Source organism: Ictidomys tridecemlineatus, chromosome 1 (genome assembly GCF_052094955.1).
Source record: "Ictidomys tridecemlineatus isolate mIctTri1 chromosome 1, mIctTri1.hap1, whole genome shotgun sequence".
NCBI classification, from domain to species: Eukaryota; Metazoa; Chordata; class Mammalia; order Rodentia; family Sciuridae; genus Ictidomys; species Ictidomys tridecemlineatus.
Window position 1 is genome coordinate 110,403,360 of NC_135477.1, and position 19,662 is coordinate 110,423,021.

Here is a 19,662-nt window from a genome sequence, read left to right on the forward strand (position 1 = left end):
AACAACCCAAAAAAATAGGTTCTGTGAACAGAGAGGCCTAGCACTCTTACTTTCCTGAAGACTATACAATAAGTGGCTCAATAAGAGGCTGAGTTTGGCTTCCCAATTATCCAAGTTAAAAGTCCTTGTTCTTAATTCTTATAGTTAAATAATAACAAATTTATTTTTCCCTCATGCAATTGTACTGTCTCTTTCACATCAATCATAGACCAAAATCACTGAAGATAATGTGAATGTACTGGCCATATTAATAACCTAGTTTTTTATTAATGAATATTTTTGAGTATTAATAAATTATTAATATTAATAAAGTATTAATAAAGTATTATTGTGGGGCTGAAGATGTGGCTCAAGCAGTAGTGTGCTCGCCTGGAATGCGTGTGGCACTGGATTTGATCCTCAGCACCACATCAAAATAAAATAAAGATGTTGTGTCCACCAAAAACTAAAAAATAAATATTAAAAAATTCTCTCTTTCTCTCTTTAAAATAAGTAAATAAATAATTATTGTGTGGTTGGATCTCACTTTTCGTAGTTTATACAACAATATACTGACTCTTGTTTACACTGAAATATATTGTTTTATAAATGATCATTCTCAGAGGAGAGAGATTCACTCTGATCAAATAGTTTCATGCCTCCTCTACATGAAGCATACCATTATTCTGAGGTATAATTTAATTAAATTCTTTTGGATCATAGTAAAATAAGTAGCTAGTGCATTAGAAAGTCCACAGACAAGCATATTTATGGAAAAGGCAAATGCTCTGATGTTTGAGGAAATCTATATTTTTAAAATCAGTTCTCACATTCACCCTTAGGTTGGTGCCTGCCTGGATTCTCCATGCTTCTGTAAATGTGTTGTTTGTCTTAGTTCAATTTACAGGCCAGATGCCTGGGTCATAAAACCACCATCACCACCACCACTCCTGGTACTAATTAGCACCCTGTTTGTCAGCTTCAACCCAGTGGTGAGGGCTTGAGTGGTTATAAATACTGTAATACCTTTTCACCTGTGAAAGTAGCTCTTCCAAAGACAAAGAAGAAAGCACAGCAGGCGGGAAGCCTGCATTATTGCCACCTGAGCTGTTTCTTTCTCTGGACAATTTCAAGCTTTAACATCTGTTCTGAGCACTACATTTATTAAACTAAATAACAAAATACATTCATCTGTATATAATAGTCCTCCCGGGGGATACAGAATGGGATTTCCTTCTTTTTAAAGAAAGTGAAACACAGTTGACAGAGTCTTGTGTCTGTTTAATGTCAAGAAAAGCAACCTGGGATATGGGAAAGGAACTTATTAGGAAGGATTTTTTTCCTTTTTTTGACCGAGGTCTGACTGTTGCTGAGGATATGCTTATGTGTATTCTCCGACAATTTTTAATTACTGGGTTTAATTGTTGGCAGGTGGGTAAGAGTTCTGTTACATGTAATGCTTAATTGTTTATCCTTTGCTCTTTGTTCAAAATTGAATGCATTTTGGAATGCATTAGTTTGAAAATGAGACTCAAGAGGTCTGTTGTGGTAATGTGTTCTTTTCTCTGCTAGAGGACAAAATAAACTCAGATTATAAAGTTCTAATTCTTGCAAGGTCAAAACTTTCCTTGCAAGTAGAAGTAATACAATTGCCAATGAATACATAGGTCATCCACTTAATAATTTTAATAAAAGTAAAAAATGGCAAAAGTAGTCATTTTTAGGAAAACATAAAAGTTCATTCTGAAACCCATGTAGAGGGCATCAATAAATATCCCCACATTTCTCTTCCCCTTTCTTTTCAGAGTTATGGCCTTGACCTTACTCTTTCTCTAACCTTACCTCCTTTTCCTCCTAATCTCCTAAAGAATTCATCTAGAGTTTGAACATACTTGCCTCATTCACACAGCTCCCAGGCCTAAACCTCTAGCAGGATACAGAGTTCAAAGGAAATTTCTTGGGTTTTAGAAAAGAAGCTGGGATAATGAAAAAGTCTAAAAGTCATCAGAGGTGTAAAAATAAATGGGTTATAGAGGTTTAGAGAAAGATCCACCCAAGATGTGATTCTGGGTTAGGAATGGGATGATTGTAGTGTTAGAGGCAGTAGAGAATAGCAATTAATATGAGAAGAAACCTTAGGAAGTGTGGAGGCTAGGTTTATTTGGTTAACACTAGAAGAAAACATACTGTAAGGATGTTGATGAAGTACCCAAAATGAAGGAAAGAAAGAAAAGCAGGTTCAGATTTTCTGGTTTGCACCTGCTTCCATGATGTCTGTATTATGTATAGGGTCATTATCACATGTGTCAACAGACACACTATTTCTCACTGTGATCCACATATGATTATGTGTTTATGGAGTACACATGACTACTACTATCTGCTCAGCATCTAAGTTACAAATGGAAGCTTGATTCTTTATAAAACACACCTGTTATATGAAATGCAATAAAAATACTGAGAGGCACAAATTGCCAATTTGAGTTTAACAAAAGTCTTTTATTTGACACCTTAAATAGAGAAGTGCTATATTTCATGTGCAAAGAACTTCTAACTATGAGTTTTATGAACCCAATGTAAAGAACAGGGAGGTCAAGTTTGTCATTGAAATAAGACATCTAAATTGATGATTTGGGTTGCTAACCTGTTATAAAGAGGATTCCTTTTCTTCTTCTCCTTGTATTCCTTCTCCTTCCCCTTCTTCTTGATTAGTCATAGATGCAGTAAAAAAATTAGATCACCTATGTGGACCTGACCTCATCAGACACAATCTGACCTTTACTTTACATTCTCACGTATCTATACTATTCTGTTTGAAATGATTCAAACTGATTCTTTGCTATCTGCTCCCGTATCTTTAAAAAGCATCTGTATGTTTCACTCCAGTTTAGGGCATTAGTTATTGAGTTTTCACTAGGAAAACTAAGGATTTAATTCTATTTTTACCTATCACATGTGTACATTTTCCTTTATAAATACTTCTAAACTATTAAAATATAAGTTTCTGTAGACCAATATTATATATAAGGTAAATGCTATTCATAACTGGGTAATGTAGTATTCTTTAAAAATTTAATTGACAATTATCACATATATTCAAGGTGTATAAACATTATTAGATAAACATATATATTACATAGTGATTGCCACCATCAAATTAACATATTTATCATTCCTTTGCTGTGCCTTAGAACCCCAGAACTTGTTCTAACTGAAATGTATACTCTTTGACCAATATCCCCTCATGTTGCTTACCCACCAATTCCCAAAACTCTCTTTTCTCTCTGTTTCTGTGAGTTTGACTTGTTTAGAGTCTGCCTATAAGTGAGATCATACAATGTCTTTTTGCATCTGGCTTATTAAGATATCACTTAACATGATGTCTTCCATGTTTGCCCATGTTGTTGTAAATGGTAGCAGTTCCTTTTTTTAAGGCTGAATAATATTCCTCTCTCTCTCTGTGTGTGTGTGTGTGTGTATGTGTGTCCATTCGTCTGTCAATGCATACTGAGGTTGTTTCCATATCTTAGCTATTGTGAATAATGCTATAGTAAATATGCAGATGCAGGTATCTCTTCAACACACTGATTCCATTTCCTTTAAATATATACTATGCTTTTGTTACTTTTTTGTTTTATACAAAAGTGGGAAATAGGATGTTGGGAATATGCTAGGAATAATGAACATCACTCTTGACTACTAGAAATGGGTTGGAATCAGGATTACAAAGAATTATTCCTCACAACTTTGAAGGTACTACCCCACTAAATTTAATTTTAATTATTTGTTTAGAAATTTCTAAAGCTGTTTTAGTAATTGTCCCTTTATTTATGCTTTTTTCCCTCTTCTCTGGAAGCCTGAAGAATCCTCTCATCTGTTTTGAACTTTCACAATGATGCGGTTCATTAAGCTGGGCATTCAGAGAATCCATTCATTTGGAAATTCATTTTCTTCAATTCTTTAAATTGTTAGATTTATTTCTTTAACGAATTTTACACTTTTGTTATTTCTTATTGAAGCTTTTATTGTTTGGATATTAATTACAATTTTTTAAACATTTTCCTTATCTGACATTGCCTATTTCTTTCAAATTGAGTTTTCAAAATTTGATTTTAGTCTTCTTTATTTTAGACTTTCCTAAGATATATGTTTACATTTGCAAGGCACCAAAATGCTGACTGAAAACTGTGTATAGAAACTGGCTGTGCTGTTTTCTCTAGGAATTCCATATCTTTAGGTCTTTCCTCAGGGAAAGTCCACACTTCTGAGACAGCTATCATCCAACTGGCCCACTGGAGGGCTTGCACTGGTATTTGAAATCCAGGTTAGAAAAGAGTACTCAGGGTGAGGGATAGGACATTGACTTATTACTCCTGTTTTACTATGTGTTTTTGCTTTCACCTGTCCCTGTATGCTTTAAGCCCAGATGTTCTTTTTTTTTTTTTTTTTTAACTCTCTGTGAAAATAAGCTTCTGACAGTAGGGAACAGTGGGGAAGCATTTCCCTGGTGGTAGGAACATGGTAGGATGCTCTACCTGCTTCTAATTCAGATTCTCCAACCATCCTTCATTTCTTTAGTTCTACTTTCACCTCTCTATAAGAACCTACTTCCTGTATCTCATTGAAAAACAGTTTCATCCATTTGAATAACATAAAGTGTGTTTTTTTTTCCTTCTTAATTTCTGGCACTAAAAGATTTAGCAAACATTGTAACTACTGCCAGTGTAATAAATTATGACACATGCAAATTAAAATTATACTGAGTATTTAAAAGAAACAGAAAAGAGAGATGTACACACACCTTTAAAGTATTCAGTTGATTCAAAAAGGATTCAAAACTTCATAAAATGTTACCTAATGTTGTTGTTTACATGGTCACTTTGGGGGGAGTGTGTGAATGAATAGTTCTTATTAAACAGAGTGTGTGTATGTGTGTGTGTTTGTGTGTGCAAACCAGCGATACTTGAGAGATTAGATTCAAAAACATTTCACAAATTTCTAGAATTTATGTTAAAACAGCCTGAGTCTGTTTCTGAAGAATTTAAAATATTAGTGTTTTCGAATTCTGAGCTAATATACCTATGAACAAAAAACAGTCTGTATTTGGTTTTCCACTGCCTCATCTTTAGTCTACTTAGTTATTGGTTAAAGAGAACAAAATATTTATTTTGCTCACACAGATGGATAGATATGAGTGAACCAGAATATCAGGTTTTTGTTTTGTTTTTGTTTTGCTTAGGGCACTTTTATTGTGAGAAGAGTTTTGTTTCTTAAAAAAAAAAAGTTTTGAGAAGTGGTTCTCTTCAGTGGGATCTTTTGTTGTAGTTAGAATTCCAGAAAAAGCTTGATGTACAATATTTTACACACAGTGGGGACCAAAACAGAAAAAAAAATATATAGGCAACTATCCTCATACTATCAACAGGTCATTTACTTAGCACTTTCTCTATGTGAATCACTGCACAGAACCAGGAAAATGTTAATAAATAAATAAATAAGATCTTCTGGTTGCCAACATAAATGCCAATGTGCCCCATTTTATGAACTTTGCTTAAAAAAGTAAGATTCTTTAAAAGCAATTGTTTAAATTTATATTATAAAAATCAAATAAGGTTATTTTCTGATTTCTCCATGGCTATTTAAAAAGCATTTTATAAAAGAAGAAAGAGGAAGGTAAAGGGCCAAACACAGGTAAGCTGAAGGGCCATGCAGAATGTAAGTGAGGGAGGATATAAGCTGGTAAGGTTCTATGATCTCCAAGTGCAGCCCCACATAGTTCAGAAAAATGCTGGTGGTGATGGCAACAATAATAAGACAACAGTCGTCATCTCCTGAGTATACTATATGTGCTAGGATTTGCTTTATGTGAATTTTTATAATTGATTCTTATAATATATCTGTGCAATATATATTGTTTCCCCAATTTTTAAATGATTATAATGCAGGTACAGAGAAGGTAAGTAATTTGTACAAGGTGAATTTTTAAAAGAGGCAAAATTAGCAGGGCATGGTGGTACACACCTGTAATCACAGCTCAGGAGGCTGAGATAGGAGGATTACAAGTTCAAAGCCAGCCTCATCAAAAGTAAGGCATTAAGCAACTCAGTGAGAACCTGTCCCTAAATAAAAATACAAAATTGGATTGGGGATGTAGTTCTCAATGGTTGAGTGCTCTGAGTTCAATCCTGGATACTCTTCCCACCTCAAAAAAAGATGCAAAATCAGGATATGCACTTCTACAGCTATGTTATGTTCTTCTGAATAAATTTCACTTTATAGCTCCAAGTCATCAAAAAATGTTAAATTGTTTTCAGCATTTTTTTGTTAAAAAGATTTAAAAAACCATAGTATATGTGGATAAATAAGTGTCACCTTTCTAGATGATTTACTTGTTAAGAATCTCTCATTCACTTTTATCTAAATGCAGGAACATATGAGGGAAAATTAAACAAGACCCAGTGACTAACTTCTCAAGGATAGGGAGGAGATGGCTAATATGTATTATTTAGTAAATCAGCCAGGTCTGATGAATGACATTTGGGAGTCCCAAGACTAGGATGGCTGTTGCAGCAAAATCATTAGGGGCTGTTATTGAGAATAAAAAAGAGTTTCTAAATTGTCCAAAGGACAATTTGTTTTAAAAGATAAAACTTTCAAACATAGATGAATTAGAATAAAATTCAAGAGCAGGAAAAATCCTGGAATGGTTAGTGTAATTCCTACCACTGGGTAAACACAGGGAAATATCATATTTTTTTCTATGAGTGAATAATATCTTGGACAATTAAAGAAAAATCAGCTGATGCTCCTGGTCAGATGTCAGTCTCCATATATCCTGGGTGTGCATGAGACTTGTAACCACACCATAAAGATGTCTTACTATCTCAGCTCCCAAAATGTGCTAGTCTTTTTGACATAACTGATTTTTACCAAGTTAAAAACCACTGGGTAAAACTTAATGCATGTGTGATCAAGATGCATATAACTGGTAAAAACTTGGATAACACAAGTGTTAATTTAAACAGATCATGAAAAATCATAAAAGTAGGCAACAAAAACTAGAACTAAGTCAGTTAGGAATAAATACCTAACAAATGTGATTTAAATTGGCCAAAGTCATAAAGTGTGTGATTTGACACTTTCTTTAAACAGCATATGATATGTAATCATGCTTTAAGTAATTCAGTGAAAACAATGAGATTCTTATTGTAGCAGAGCCTTCTTTGTAAATCAATGCAGCACATGTACATTAAAATCTATAGGTTTGTGTGATTCTAAATGACTTAAGCCCAGAGGTTAACTTTTTGGCAAATAGGTTTAGGATTTTATTTCTGAGAGGAATTTAGATGTACTGTATATTTTCCTAAACAGTATACAAGTTTGAAAATAGCTACTTGAAGTTTTCAGAAGTGTCAGACTAGTAGAATATATATCATGTACCCACATTTGTACCCGAATCCCACTACCTTATGCTATTTATTTTGTGACTAGTTAGTTATTCGTACTGGAAGTGTTTATCATATGCAGCTGTAGTAGAAGCTAGAATGAGTAAAAATACAATAAAGAATTGCTTGTTTTTCTTTGAGAATTTTTAAGAGTAAATGGGTTGATAGTAAATAGAAATATTCCAATTATTTTTGGTCAAATTGGACCAGAAAAAAATAAATATACATTTTTGCCTTGTGGCCATTTGTATTTAGAAATAGCATAGATTATATCATTATCATAGATAAAAATATATTTAGTGTAATAGTTCTGTTTAATCCAATCTGTGTGCCTCTTCTTTATCCCCAATATATTATCATAAAATTGTTTCTTCTGCCTCCTTCTCCATATTCTTATACACTTCTATTCCCCTCAACCTAACTTTACAAACACTAATTTACAACATGACCAATACCACTGACCACAGGTAAGTGAAAGATTGCAAAGGAAAACTGTGGATTGGGTGGACTACTGTATACTTAATCCATAGCTAGTAATTCCCAACTTCCTTCCTTCCTTTTTTCCTCATTTCCTTTGTCCAATCTTAAAGCACCTTCCAGCAGAAACATTTATTGAAGGAGTTTTGTGGTTAAGCTTGTTTGGATTTCCCAGTAATAATGTCTCAACACTTAGTAGGCATCCAATGTATGTTTGTTGAATTGATATGAACCTAATGGCAAACTAGAGTTTTGAGAAAACTAAGAGTGTTTTAAAGAGACCTGAATTATGCTCAGAGAACAGATTAGACCAGAGGTGAAGTGAGTTTATTAATCTTCCCTTTGACATGTAGTTAATTTGACGATGGCTGTTAATCACTTGCTGCTATTTGGAAGTTAATAGCAGACATGTCCTTTTCCTTGGTGAAGTTAGGTCTTCCTTCCTATAAATGTTCAAAAGCTGAACAATAAGATTTCAAATGATAGTACACAACTGTTTATCTTTCAGAAAAGTTCCTATACTATTTCATCCATTTTTTTAAATTTTATAGGACTCTGTGGAGATTATTAGGAAGAAAAGATGGCTGTATCTTTGACACTTTAATATTGCTGCACTCTCTGTTTCAGATCCTGTCCCATGATGATCCAACTAGGTTCTGCTCTCTGAGACCTTTAATGGCTCAGTTCCTCCCTTCTCTCTTTCATTTTTACCTCTGATAGCATTTGAATCCTTGCTTGGTCAGAAGGTTCATCAATCACCTTTATAGAATCCTGATGCTCTAGATTGCCCTGTACCTTTAACCTATAGCTAGATCTGGATCAACCCTTGATCAATTTATCCTTTTTATATGCTCCCAGGCTATGGATTATCTATAAAGGGTCACTGGACTGTGTTGACTTGACTGGCTATAACCTCTCATGCACTTTTTAATTCATTGCAAAAAGCAAGACTTTTCATTCATCTATTAAATTTCCCAGTAACAATTTATCTGTTTCAAACTGCTTTGAACTATTAATCTCATTGCACAAGCCCCATTTTTGGCAGGTTACCTCACCTCCCATTTTCCTAAAAGAATAGACAACATCACTTTCATCACAACTTTGCTGATGTTTACTCTTTGCTTCTTATAAATACCCTTTGTTTATACTAGTCTTTATTCCCCGCTTCTTCTATATGTGTTAAAAATATGCCCTTTCTTTCTGAAGGTGGCTGCAACCTTTTCAGAGCCTCTGCTCACTTGTATTTCTCATGAAGAGCATCTTCAATCCTTCTATTTCCAAACTTTTCTTATTTCAGCCTGTAAGTATGCAAAGTTCCCATTCCCTTTATTGCCTAAACTTTGGATTCAGAATTAATCTGAGTATAATTTTGTGATTGTATTTTCTGACTTTAGACAATGTTTACTTAGCTTTGACATCTTGAATGTTCTGAAATCCTCTCTAAATTTGCTGACAAGATCCTAACTGACAAATCTAACACTTTTTAAAAAAATTTATACTCTCTGAACTCTTTGTCTATCATCTTGTCATTAACATTCTTTTGTCTTCTTTTGCTATATCCATGGAATGGTATTTTTCTTAGCAGTAGACTCTTCCTACAACTCTCCCTCCCACTTCAAATTTAATTTCATTTACATCTGCTTGGAGACTTTATAATAAAATGTGGGATTAATGTGGTACAATATTGTTTAGGATGTCCCTACAATGCTTGAAAAACAGGATGAGATCAAAACATCACATCCTGACGTTCAAGGGCAGCAACCCTGGTATCTCTTACCTCCCCTGTCTTACCTACTAACATATCCCAACACAGAATCTTTGCTTTATCAACACTAATTTTCTCACTTTACTAAATAGTTCTAATGGTTAGTATATATATATATATATATATATATATATATATTTTTTTTTTTTTTTTTTTTTTTTTTGCACCACTTAAGGTTTCTATGATTGGGAAAAGTTACCTTTGAAAGCTACCATGACGTTTTTGATAAAATTTCCAAGCATCTATAATGAACAGAAAAGTTACTGCTTGCATTGGAAGTATCTTCTTCCTTTTATGAAGAAAGCTAATATTCATTAACTTCCAGATAAGATATCCATGGCATGTTGGTGTAAGCCAATGAATATCTAGGGTGTATTAGAACTGAGTAGGCTAGGGATGACTTAAATGAAAAACACAGTCTGTACTCAAAAGAACATCACAGCTAGCTAGTGCACTAAGACATCATGCTTAGCTTTAGCTGGTATCAGAAACCTTTACCTAGCTTGAAAATAGTAACCTTGTAAAAAATTAATTAAAATTCGCCTACTTGTGGTAGCTAAGTAGATGTTTTATTGGTATTCTAAAAATCATAGCAAGTTCATTTTTCCCCAATAAGTGACACTTTTGGCTTAGAACATAAAATTTAATTATTTTTCATGATGTAATGACCCTTATCCAATTCTAGAATATGGGAAAATCCATTTAAGGTGAGTTTATAATTACTTTGTCTAAGTTAACCAAAATCATATCCACTCATATTTAAAGGTTTTCAAAAGAGAATTGTGTATGCTCAAAGAAAACATGTTAGATCTGTATTTACTTGAATTACTTGATGAAAACAAACAGAATCCTTCAAAAGAAAGATGCTTTCCCAGATATGCTGTTACTATAATTCCCTATCTTTAATAGATTATTATTGTTTTCAGGTGTTATGCTTCTTTAAATATGTATTATTACTTCATGACATCATATTCTTGAGGAAATAGGAGCCCTCCCAATGTATGTGCCAACTATTGACAAGTATTTTAAATGCTAATGGCTTGCATATTCAGTTTAAAATATGTATCTACTGTTATGTTTTAAGTTACTTCAAATATTATATAGTTTCGAACCATAACTAAAATTACGATAGTGAATTGCAAGAAAAACTGAATTTTTGTTATCCAGCTACTTTTCTTTGTGAAGAATCATGATTTTAATGACATAAAATGATAGATTTTATAGAATCATAAATACACTATCTTAAATTTTCATGCATTATTTAGGCTACATGTAGTGTGAATGAAGAGCATGTTTATATATGAAACATATTACATTAGTATATATTAATTAACATATATAAATATAATTTGTTTTATTTTATGTTATTCTTTGGAAAATGTCCAGATTAGTTTTAAATAAACAATGTCTTCTCATGGAGTAGATTAAAAAAATCCAGGCTATTTCATGGCAATTATTAAGACACTTCCTGAAATAATTCAGAAAGAAACAATCATTGAAGAGTTACATCATCAATGATAAAAATTCAAAACAATAGGTTCTTATTTCGTACTCTTCTGAGACTGATATGTATCAGTGTACAGGTCACTAAACTTCTTTATGGTTTGATTGCTTTTCCAGCTATCCAGTGAGAATATTTGTGGGGATAATGAAGCCACAAATACTGCCACAAACACTGTCTATGGATCATTATCTTAAGATTATGTAGAGTTGTCATCTATAGTTGGGGTTGGCCTTGAAAGAAATGTGAATTTTGTGATCACTATGTAGTTTAAAGGTTTAATAATGATCTCATCTTTATCATCCTATGGTCTCCTGGGATAAAATTTTGATTTCAAAGGTATTTTGGTGCAGGAGAGGGGCACAGATGTTATGTCCTGTAATGGTGACTATTTCCTGATGTTTCCACTTCACTGGATATCAGATCACCTTCCTTCTTACATAAATGAATTTGTAAAACTGAAAGTCAGCTTTTCTTGATATAGAACTCCTTTGGGCAATAAATCCTCTGACCTGAACCCAAGTATCATCTCTTTGATACTAGATATTTAGTGAAACATTTCTTGTATGTCTGAAAAATCTATAGCATAAAATCTTTGAAATTAGCATTTCTCCTGATAGAAACACAACTCAATAAACACTGAAAAAAGCTGCTCTCATCTAAATGTCTAAATAAACACAGAATATTTAAAAAATATTTTTCAAGTCATATTCTCCATTTTCCTTTTGGTATTTAGTCAATGCAGAATAATTCACCGCCATTCTGTTCACAGACCTGCTGTTCTCTACCCAGGATTTTCAAAACAAACAGGTTTTACAAATTACTAGCCTACTCTTCTGTCTGGTGTCATTCAATAACAGCTTGGCTTGTATGCTAAGCACACTGTATTCCCAATATGTTTGTATAATTTATTATTATAATTAGGTAATTTGATTGATAATCTATGAATTAATGTAGTATGAGAGTGAAAAGAGTTGTTCCCATAATAAATAATTGCAATGCTTTGGAAAGTCTTGTAAAGGTGAATTGCTACAAATACTGTTTTCTCTCAAATTAGGTGTGAGTCAACAAACAAACAATTGGAAAAAATATTAGAATATAGAGATTTGCTTTTCCATAGCATTTTAAAATTCATTCCCACTTAAAAGATAATAAGTAGAAATTATATATGTTGACTTATACATATAGTTAAAGAAAGTGGGAAATTGCAAATGGCACATTCACATCCACACACTTGTTAAGAAAACATCTTGTCAAACATAAAAAAAAATTATACACATTTTCTTTTTCAATTTCCTGGTCAATTATTGTTTTGAATAACATAAGACCCTGTCTAATGTAAATGCTTTAGTCCAAGTATAAATCTTCTGCTTATTTTAACTTGGAAACTATGATCCCCACTGTAGGTAGAAGATTCTGTCTTTGTTTAAGTCAAATTACTTAGCATACAATTTACTATCATGAGCAGTGTTGCTGCTATCTCCCCTGTCCTCTCCCACCTTTCCCCATAATTCTGCAATGATAGCCACATCAGACTTCTGATTATTCACTAATCATGTTATAGATTTTATGCCCCTGATCATTCACCTTGGGGTTCTGTCAGCCTCTTACCTAGCTGATCTATCTTCTTTGTCCCCTAGCAAAGTCCTCCAATATCCCAGCTCAAGTATTCACTTCTTGGTCATCCCTTTGTTTTACTGAAGTATTTTGCCATACTGCTGTCACTCACATTACATAATCGTTTTTCTTTTAAATGCAGCATTTGTCTCAGAATCTAAGCTCTTTTATGGGGAGAGAGTATGTATTGATTATTTCTGTATCCCCAAATCCTCCCAAATACTAGGTATTCAGTAAATGTGTATAGAATGAAGTAACAAAGAAATAAAATGTGTTTCACATTGAAGGTTAAACTAACAAACCACAATCTTCAGAGAATAAGGGCTTCCTCAAATGATGCTGAATTCCCTTGTTATTTCACCTCAAGCTGCTCTATTTTTCTCTAAATTCCTCTGAATTTATTGTCCATACTTCCATACCTCTCCTTAATCCTAAATCCACTGTATTTCAATTTCAGCAACTGCAAATTTATGGGAGATTTTTAAGAAGATGGTAAACAACTTCTGACAGGGAATTCTAATAGGAATTGAACTATCAGATGGTGGGTTTGACCAGATTAAATTTAAGGCTCTCTTTTGCCCTGATATTCTGAAAGCTCTCTTCTAGTAGGGTATTAGTCTTTTCACAAATTTATGGTGCACTTCACATCTCACCATATGGACTGTCATTTATTCTGTTCTGTAACTACGATTCTCTTACGGAGCCTCTTTCTTCACCTAATTAGTGATACACAAGAGCTAGTGGGTTAGTTAGTTATTTACCTTCTGCTAACTAACAAGTTCACAACCAAGGGAATGAGCTTTACAAGACTGGAAGTTTGTCCTGGTAGATGGCTAGACTTGATCACATATCTCCACATATTATATATTGTTGTCTGAGACAAATAAAATGATAAAACTGTGTGTATGTGTTTACTACTCTATAGCCAAAATGTACATGAAAGAGAGGACAGTGTACTTTTCTGTGTACAAAAGAAGTAGCAAGAATATGGGAGAAACAAATACAAATACCTGTCACATTCTATGTGAAATGTATTTAGAATATCTTGGGTGAAGGTATTTAAGGCATCTTTACAGGTAGGCATGGAAGCTAGCAGCAAGAGCTTTGACTCAAGGTTAGCAATTCTTTAGGAAAAAAATGATTACGAGGGCAGCAGGGTTGTCTGGACTCAGGTTGAAGGCCACTTTTCTGTAACATGTCTTTTCACACACTCAAAAGATTTCCTTACAGTGTAAGAGAAGTTGCTTTGATATTGATGGGGAAACTAATAAGACTACCACTGTAGAAATTGCCCAGGTACCAATATTTATGACAAGTAACATTCATTCTTTAATAGAGAATTCTGCCAGTCCTGACAAACGAATGAACATATTATTTATTGGTTGATTATTTCCTAAAATGTGAATCTAGTTATTCTACTACAGCAAGAGGTTAAAGACTTTTTAAGGCCTTTTTTCTTTGTGATTATGTATGACTGATAACTTTATTTCTCCATAGAAATTCTGTTGAAAGATAATTGGTTTTGTATTTCAACCCTCAAAGTAGGAATTTAGTCATATAACTTTCCATTATACTTACAGAAAGTCTCTAAGTTTCTGCAGGGCTTTGAGATTTCACTTAGTAGGGCTATAAAAAAAATAAACATTTTGAAAAAAGATTCCTAGAAATCTAGTAATGTTTGTGATGTGTGTATATGTATAAGAGAGAGAGAGAGAGAGAGAGAGAGAGAGAGAGAGAGAGAGAGAGAGAGAGAGAGAGAGAGAGAGAGAAATGGGGGAAGGAAGAAGGGAGAGGTGTGTGTAAAACAGTAAGAATAAAAAGTGTAATACATCAAACATCTATAAAGTCAAACAGGACAGAGACTAGAAACAAATGAACACTTTTGAAAATGTAATAAAAAACCAATTGAGGGTGTGCAAGCTAGAAGCATAGTTATACTCTTTACATATGATATTGCTGTTCATTTGTTAAAGTTCTTGTCAAACAAAACTACATATATAAGACACTTAAAATGATAACTGACATTAGAACTAGCTATTGGATGATGAGAACCAGCCTCTTAAACTTCTCTGTTAGCAGTGTCTGTAACCTGCCACTAGCTGTGGTTGTTTCAGTTTTATGTCCTTGAATTAGAGAGTGCAGCATTCTGGTGGATAAAATTAATTGATGAAGTTTAGGTATGTGATTTAATGCACCAAAAATGAGTCACATAGAGGACAGAAATTAATATATATTCATAACAAAATTACCCCTTGGCTCATTGACAGCAGGGGAGCACAATAATTCTGTGATGGAGAGGAATTCAGGTTAGAGCTGAGGGACTCTGCCAGTTATACAATTACCTTGTGGCCTGAAGGGGCCAGTGTCTTGCCCTAGGCAACACTATCACTCTCAAGTATTCTAAAGCTCTAAACAATTCACTCAATTCCCTTCCAAAATTGTATGCATAGATGATAATCCAGGGGAACTGGGGAGTCCAGATGCCTTATTATTAATATCTGGCATGCAATATTTCATTCAGAAAGTAATGACTTTGGTTCCTTGGACCCTTAGCAAGAAACTAAAACAAATGTGACTACACTTTATAATAAGTGACAAATCTCCCCTTGCTCCCTTTTGGGATTCATTGTAATATCATTAATCAGTGCTGATCTCCTGATAATAAATCTTGATGCTCCCTAGAATGTGAAAATGCATCATTCCTCTGTTGTCCAGTATTTGTATGCCACTCTCTTGAAAAACAATCAGAAGGTTCTAGAAAAAGCGTTTGGTTTAAATTCAGTTATTTAACTTTCTCACTTTTGAGACCATCATGACTACCTTGGGATCTCATTAGGAGCTGTGAAGATTGCTTTGTCATTTATCTATTGTCCCTGGAAGGAAAATAAAACTCCTTATTTTTGATTTTGAACCTGTATTCCAAGAAGGTTTGTTTTTACAATCTCTATATTATGAATATGTATATTGCCTGTTCCAGTATCCAGAGCAGATGATGGACATAAAAATGGAGAAAAAATTTATGTCCATTTGGTCCACTTCCTGATGGGAACATTATCCATCTGTTCTTAATAGACTGTAATCAGCCCTATTTATTTTTGATTTTTTTTCTAAAAGAAATTGACAAAGACAAAAAAAGATGCTTTTAGAATTTGAGAAAAATAGCTTCCTCATCATAAATCTCTACTAGATCTAATTTGTACCATGTCACAGATCCCATCATGAAAGCAATATCAACCGATTAAAATAATGCTCTTACAATCTGCAATCAAAACAGAAACAGTTGGCATTTAATGTCGGACTCTCATATTTTCCAAATATATTTTTATCAAGGTAAAATAAGTAATGTTTACTTATTAAAAATGTTAATGATTTTATAAAATAAGGTTTAAAATAAAAGCTTTTCTTCTGTATCACACCAAAGTCCTGATTTCTTGAAGAACCACATTCAGTTCTTTCTAGTGTTTTATTTCTTATTTATCACATATTTTAAATTAAATCATTTCTGTGTATATCAATTTAAACTTCATGTCCCTTTTCTTCAAAGTTATCCCAATATAGTTAAATTGTAGCACTTGATTAGATTAATATTTTAATCTTTGTATACTGATTATATAAGTATTTTGTTATGCCAAGGATTATACTCTTATAATCTATGCATTTTTCCATTGCTGTACTTTTATTTTGGCTTTTCCTAGAATTGGAGATTGTCTCAATTGTTTATTGATTTTATTTTTTAAATACACGACAGTGGAATGCATCACAATTCTTATTACACATATAGAGCATAATTTTTCATATCTCTATGAAAAGTGTTCTAATCATCATTTCAAACTTACGGAGATCTGTGAAGCACCTCTTAATATTTTTTTATATGGTGAAATATATCAGAGGTCTTATCAATTTCATTTTATTGAACCAGGATCCATCTGATTTGGAGCCCCCCAGCCTTGCTATATACACATGATGTCTTGTGCTGTGCCATCCAAGGGTGTTATTCACAGGGACTGTGATGTGCACAGCAGCCTCCACTCTACTCTGACCAAGTATGCAATACAGTCTGTGCTCCCTTGCATACCCTATCTACTTGATCCACATGGCACTAGTTGTTCTTCAAGTCTGATTCACACTATTGCCCTGATTCTTCCATTTACTATTATCCTGAATATTCTCTTCATTTTTCTTTCTGTTCTTTTTCCTGTATTCTGGATTTCACACTTTTTCTTGATTCTTGATCTCATTTCGTTTGAACTTTTCTAGTACATTCCAAGAAAGCATGCAAGGAATGCAATGCTGGCTTGTTTGGCAATGTCTTCATTATATTCACACTTTCTTGATAGTTTGGTTGACTTTAAAATTATAGTTTGAAATCTTTTCCAAGAATGTTTAAAGCATTTCCTACTGTTGCTGTTGAGAATGGCTGTCTTCTGTTGTGTCTTAGACCTTTATGTATAATCTTTTAATTTATTCTATGAAAGCTCTTTACACCAGTGTTTCAAAATTTTATGCATGTACTTCATTAGGTTTCAGTATGGGAACTAAACTTTAGTTGTGGGATATATTATTTCTTAGATAGTTTTTCCCTTCATATTTTTCTGTTTTACCTGGAACACCTGTTAGATGTTTGACTTCATGCATTGGTCTTTAATTTCCTTATCCTTTTTTTTTCTACTTTCCAACTTTCTTCTCTTGATTTCTCTGCTTTTAATTCTTTTTCCTACATTCAATTTAATTAAACCTTTCAAACGTTCTATTGAACTTTGTATTCCCGGTATTTTGATTCAACATTTGTACTTGTTATTTTTTGTTGTTAGGACCCCATTTAAAAGCACACCTTTTTTTTTTTTGTATTTTCTTTATGTGTGTGAAATAGCTTCACTTATCTTTCAAATAATTTTTTTACTGTATTACATTGTCTCCATTTCCGCCATGTAACTTTTATCTGTTCCCTCTCTCTCTCTCCTTAGAACAGTATAGTTATACATAGTAGCTTGTTTCATCTTGACAAAATCATACATGCATGGAATTCAATTTCAGGTCATAATCCCCTCCATTTCCTTCTCCTCTCTCCCTCTGACTCCTGTTCTCCTTCCTCTTCTCTGCTGGTCTTCCTTTCAATCATTTATTTATTTATTTTTATTGTTTCTTCTTATTTATACATAAAGGTGACCTATCATGTGATATATTCATATATGTACACAAGATGATTTTTAAATAATTTGTTTAAAAAAGAATTTATTTCACATTTCCTCTCCTTTCCTGCTGTTGTCTCCTTTTCATGTGACAGAGTTTTCTTTAAGTCTCTTCCAGTTTTTAGAAACCATTCCAATTGAAGAGGGAAGACTGAAACACTGATTGGAAACTTTATGATACATGTGTCAGGAGAGGCATTATTTATAAAACGTGATTATGAGGAAGAAGAACCAGAAGATTCATTGTAGGATTCCTGCAAGTCCTATTGACCATTTTCCTGGTCATCATCTCCACAGATTCCTTCACTCTACTGCTGGCGTGTCTTGCTTCTAGCACAATAAGTAAAAGTTTAGTTGAAAGAGAAAACGGGAAACTCAGTATTTAGCACAGGCATTTAACTTTATTCTCCTTTTCCCACCCACCTGCCCCATATTTTCAAACTCTGGTTAAGTTCTTTAATGACTGAAACCTGCCATCTCTTTTCCAAACGAGTATTTTTCTGGCTGTTTGGAGTCTGAGGGGAGAGATGGTCTGAAGAGTCCTAATATATATTCCTGCATTTCAGCCCACTACTTACCACCTTCTCTGCTTGCAGAGGATTTCTTGAGGCTGTCAAGAATTCTTCAGAATACACTGGCTTCATGGCACTGGTGTGACCCACTGCATGAGCTGACATTTCAGTTCTTGTACTGTGGTCATGTGTTATGATTCAATCATTGCCTTTCCATCTCCTCACATTTGTTATCTCTTGCCCACTGCTGTTTCCTTGCTTTGTTTTCCTTATGGTGTAAACTCTATTATCTTGTCATAGTTATTTTAATAGGGCTTCAGAAGGGAGAAAACAAATACATGTGTAAAATCTGAGACGATTAACAGAACAGTCTCTCGAAGAATTTTATTTATCAAAGAAATCACCTTATTGAAATACCTATGCATTTATACACTTTTGAGTCCTCTTTCTGTAGGCTATTTCCGAGTCTTCAGAGAGGATTACAACTCTAATTTCTTTCAAGAGTATAAGTGAAGAAAAAGTAGCTAAAGGATATAAAAGTGCTTGCCTCTGGGGAATATGTTTTAGTGTTAAAAAGGGTAGGCGAGGGAAGGTGGGCAGGAAGATCACTGCTTTATATCTGTAAGCCTTTTATTCCCAATTACTCTTTTAAATTAAGTGCTTATATTACCTAGTAAAGTCTAAAATCAAAGATGGAAATATACAAACATTAATATCCTGAATGCAGGCTAATGCTACCCTGCAATCAGTATCTCTTACAATGATGTGCATCAATAAGGTTTAGGAATGTTTGGTTTTGAGTCGACCCACTTAGCTGATGAGCTAGCTAACTACAATCGGCCTGAATTAATAGTATTTGGATGAACTCATTAAGATATGGAAAAATCTGCTCTGGTATAAATAATTATGGTCTATTAAATAGCATTTTGAAGTGGATAGTTTATTAGATTATTTCCATACTACACTATCCAAGTTGCTCATACCCCAAACTCTAGAAGTCATCATTGATTCCTTCCCCACTCATTCCTCATATCAAATTTATCAGCAAGAATTATTGGTTCTACCAGAAATATAACCAGATATCTCCATTTCTTTCAGCTACCACTTGAATCAAGCCACTACCTTCTCACTACTGGACCATTGCAGTGGTTGATTTCTTATGTCCTGACTTCCATAT